Source organism: Octopus bimaculoides, chromosome 10, assembly GCF_001194135.2.
Source record: "Octopus bimaculoides isolate UCB-OBI-ISO-001 chromosome 10, ASM119413v2, whole genome shotgun sequence".
NCBI lineage: Eukaryota > Metazoa > Mollusca > Cephalopoda > Octopoda > Octopodidae > Octopus > Octopus bimaculoides.
In genome coordinates, this window is record NC_068990.1 from 14,629,830 (window position 1) to 14,635,141 (window position 5,312).

The window sequence follows — 5,312 nt, forward strand, 5'->3', positions numbered from 1 at the left end:
AAATAAGCCCCAGTACAGCACTAGGAGCGATGTAATCGACTTCCCACCACCCGAATTTGCTGGCCTTGTGCCAAAATTTGAAGCCAATATAGCTAGCTCCCTCTTCTTCAGCTCTCTTGCAACAGCTTAGTTTCGTTTTCAATCCCACTGTGCGATATTTTGGGCATGTGCCTTCAACTATAACTCCGAACAGCCCAATATATTAGTGGATTTAGCAGACGAAAACTTTCGAAACCCATCGTATATGTGGGTATGTGAATGAAAGAAAGTGTGAGTGTGTGCACGAATTTTTGTATGCGTGTGTATCTTTATCCATGTTATCCCCTTCCCTAACGGTTGACAACTGGTGTTGGTTTGTTAACGTCCCCGTAACATATGGGTTCGGAAGATAGAATAAATTCCGACTTTAAAAATAAATACTGGGATCGTTCGACTAAAAGCCTCGAAGCAGTGTCCCAACATGTCCGCAGTCTTATGAATGAAACAAATAAAAGACATTTTACAATAAGAAATTAGCTGCCCAGTGGATGTTAACATAACGATGAAGATCAGTGAAAAAGAGAACACCTATGCTGAACTATTGACAAATCTGCAGTTACTCTATCCAGATTACAAGTTCAGGTAATAACTACCTGTAATTATTGAGACCCTGGGATATGTAACACACTGCCTAAATACCAATCTTGAGAAATTAGGCTTCTCAAAACCAGAAAGGAGAAAGCTAATTCGAAGACTAAAGATCCAATCCATCACTGGAACTGTAAAAATCTGTAAAACTTTCCAGAAGTTTATTATTTAAATATATATGAGAATGTCCAGATATGCAACTATATGCATGAGAATACATACATAACACAAAACATACATACATATATACATACAAAAATACCCTGTTATTGATGTTGAAATTCTAATGAAGGAGCCTTGGATCTAGGTTAGAAACCGGCTCTTTCTCTATTGGCAAGAAATCTTGAAACAAAACTGAATAATGACATACGTACATAACGCAAGAATCTTTTCTGTTTGGCTGCACTTTTTGATATTTCAAATTTGATGTATTGATGTAATTTTTCATGCTGAATCTCATGGCCTAATTCACTTGTTCCAAGAAGTTTTTGCAAAGTTACAGAGCATTAAATACTTCAATAATGTACTTAAAAATATGTTCTTAAAAAATATCGTAGATTTTTTTTTTAGAATTAAATTTTAAACTATTTTTAGACTTAGATATGAAAATTTTTTAGATTTAAATTTGAAACTCTTTTTAAATTTAAATATGAAACTTTTTTTTAGATTTAAATAAAATTTCTTTTTTTAGATTTAAATATGAAACTTATCCTCTTCTCATAGAGTTCTGATCTATAGAAACTAGGCTGTTTTGAAATCATTTTTGGATGCAGTTCAATAAATGATATATTCAAAGCAAAAGAAATAGGACGAAAGCTACATGAATGTTAAACAACTAAGTCGTGCCACTTGAAAGAAATAGTAATGCAAAAGACGATTGGTTTATTTATTTTAAAACATCTTTCATTAAATGTAATTAGACAAAAATATTTTTATTGTCTTCTTGAGTAACAGCTTGAACGGTAACAGCTTAGCGAGAGTTGGGTAATCTTAGAAATTAGCATCCATTATCTCTGCTAAATACAATCATAACAACAACAAAATATAAAAAAAGGATTATCATTGTACTTAGATTAATTCAGACAAGAATCAGCAGAACAATGGACAAAAATTCCTGGCAGTATTTAGTCGCGTATTTTCATATTCTGAGTTCAAATATCACCGAAGTCGATTTTGTATTTTAATCCTTCTGGATTCGATCAAATAAGTCCCAGTCTAGTTTGTATTCAAAGCCATCGCTTATAATGTTTTCCGAAATTGAAAACTTTAGAAATAATAATGCTTCGATTATTACATTAACCGTCGGAAACTATTCTTACTGTCACAATGTTTTTAAGCATATTTACAAAAGATGAATACATACAATATTTATATAAATATATACAAATGATGAATGAGACATCTCACCGATTCTTGCCGGCAAGATAACGTTAACTTTGCCGATTTCCCTGTCTTATTGCTTACAATGGTGGCCTATACTATCGTATGTTAACTACTTACAGCAAGATGGACTAAACTAATGTTTTCTAAATGCCTCAGTCGTGGACTGCATACACTATAGTGACTCTAGAGATTTGACAGTAACTGGCACTCCGTCAGTTGCGACGACAAGTGTTCCAGTTGATCCGATCAACGGAACAGCCTACTCGTGAAATTAACGTGCAAGTGGCTACTGTTCACTCAACAGGTACACGTTTGCTTGACGTAGTTCTCGGGGAGGTTCAGCGTGACACAGAATGTGACAAGGCTGGCCCTTTGAAATACAGGTTCTACTCATGTTTGCCAGCTGAGTGGACTGAGACAAAGTGAAAAAGTATCCTACTCAAGGACACAACGCGTCACCAGAAATCGAACTCACGAGCTTACGATCGCGAGCCGAATGCCCTAACCACTAAGCTACACGCCTATATTCCTAATACTACAACTCTAATGAGACTACTTCCAATGAGGTCAACAAGGTGCGATGTGATCACGTCATGTAGAATAGAAGCTGGTCAAGTCGATAAAACGTTCGAAATATTGGTTACCAGTTCGAATACATCAAAAACAATTACCGCAGCTTCCCTTTATATGGGAAGACCAAGCAGAGTGCTTTTGTTTGGTGAGTATAATGAAAGACATTGTATAGTAGATGTGACTGAAAGCCTGAAGACACTATAGGAAAGTTGGTTATACATCATTAGATGTATACCTGACTTTCCTATATAAAATTAAGAATATAACGGAACGCCGAACTCCAGACTATCAACTTAAACAACATCTTATTTAGGTGGTAAATATATACATCTTTAGGTCTTGTTGTTACAGCTTCTATGTGTGTGAGCATAGTTGTTGGGACGTGTTGTGTAGATGTGAGCGAGCTGTCGAGTGTAAGTCCGAAAGATGGAGAGTGACAGCTATACACGTAAAGAGACTGTCTCCAGGCTGGAATGTCAGAGACACCGCTTGACACGTCCATGCTCTATTGCTGGCCAGCAAGAAAGAGATAGAATTAAGCGGGAACGCTTGCTTGTTTAATTCCACGCATGCGTGAGACTACGCATGCGCACGGCGTTACTACAACACTTTCCTATTCTTCCAATCCTCGTCGACTTTTTCAAGTTCAAAATGATGGGGAAAGTGGAGAGAGGGAGGGGTGTTACCTCCGCAGCTGTAGATTTGTTTAAAATGAATAAAAGCAGCGAAGGTGGCCCAAGTAAATTAAGCCTACTCACAGTGTACGCCTCTAAGCCACAAAATAACAGTTGAGAGAGTGTTCCAAGGTAATCAACCTGATCCTGGATCTGAAGACTTCCTCAATTAACATTAGGTGACAGTCCTACTCTTAGATTAGAACACAAATTTACATACTGTGCATGCTTTCAATGTCTTTTTTTCAATTTATTCCCATGTAAACTGCCACACGTTTGTAACCTGTCCATGTAAATGTCTCCGCTCATCTATCACCTCATGACAAATGAAAGAAACCATTACTTGCTATATACCCTCTACCCCACCAAAGTCTGGCTGGCTTGATCAGAACTAACCTGGGTCCTAAATTACAAATCACCACAACTATCTCCAATAACACTAACTACTACTATATATATATATATTGTTAGTGTATGCAGTACTCCTAAAAGCATTGTGTCTGCAAAGAAAAATCACGCTCGAATGCCTTTGGTACAAAAGTCGGTTTGCTTAAAGCTGACCGAGGGTTAAGAAACAACAGCAACGAAGTCTTCAATAGTATGCTTACCACCCGATTTTCTGTCTATCTAAAGATGTTTATTTAATCTTTTTTATTCATGAAGTAGGCTATATTTAAAGTTAATAGTTATCATTCGTATACATTTCCGTTTATCGCTATTTCACGTCTTTTACGTCGCAAATGCTTTGAAGGTAGAGCGTGAACATTACAACAATTTTTTTTTTTTTTATTGTTTGCATGTTTACTTGAATAAAAGAAATCAATGAGAAACAAGAAAATTGCAGCAAAGCTGCGTGATAGTGGTGTCAGTGGTGGCATGAAGACCATCATATAACTTGTTTGGTGCTACATTGGTATGCGATCTACATAGCCAACGTGATCTACAAGAGTCAAATTCTACTTTAGTATGCGATCTACATGTTTCATTTATTTCATCAGCTAGAAAGTAAAAAACAGATAATTAAAATTTGTATACATTTATTATTAAAAAGAAATTAGAATGAAGCAAATTTGAAACAAGCATACTAATTTTATCGTTAATTCATTCTTAAAATATATTATTTAATATAAAGTGTAGATCGCGGTGTGGAAGACGAGTGCCTCATATTGGAAGGGTATATGGCCCATGAAAAGAAAATTGTAAGAGGCAAGTGCCTCATTTCAAAGACATGGTGTTACTCTTTCATATCTATGTGCATGCGTAGGTATACGTATGTAAGAACGACCGTGCGAACCAAAAGGAGAAATGGTGACGAATGGAAAAACAGGCTCCTTTTTTTAACGCGTCACACGGTCGCCACAAAAATATTCAATGATAAATATGTTATAATTCTATAACATAGAGGTCTAAGAAATGCCAGTAAGAACAAGATAGGACTCAACCGATAATGATGTATAACAGTAAGATTTATTGGAGCATTAAACTGTATGTCTGTGTGTGAGTGCGAATGCGACATAATAAAACACAATGTAAGTCAGGTTAAACAAAAGAGTGTGTGTAAGTAATACATGTATGTGAATGCGAGAGATACATAGTATTGATAAGAGTCAGTAACACGTATAAGGAACTATACCAGTTCTTAGTTAGAGTACACAGTGGTAAGTGTCTGTATATAAGAAGTTAAAGCGTTAGGGCGGAGCGATCACTCGTCGTGATGTTAGGGCTTCTATGCCGGGCCGGGTTCTTGAATACAGATGTTCTTCGCAGGTGTCGGATTCTGGCTGTTATTTTCGTGGTGAAGAAATCACACAAACAGGGTCGAGAAGAGAAGCTGCGGTTAGCTGTTGGTAGCTTGTGTATGTGTAGAGTCATGTTGACGCTGTCGGCGATGCTGGTAGTCGTAGAGTCGTGTTGCTGCTGGCGACGGCGGGGGCGATGCTTGTAGTTTGTAGTTGAAGTGGTTGTTGATGTCGTCGCTGGAACTGGCTGGTTGGTTGGTGCTGTGTTACGCGTGTGTGGTCAGTGGCCAGATCTAAGATCTGAGGCGCGACGAAT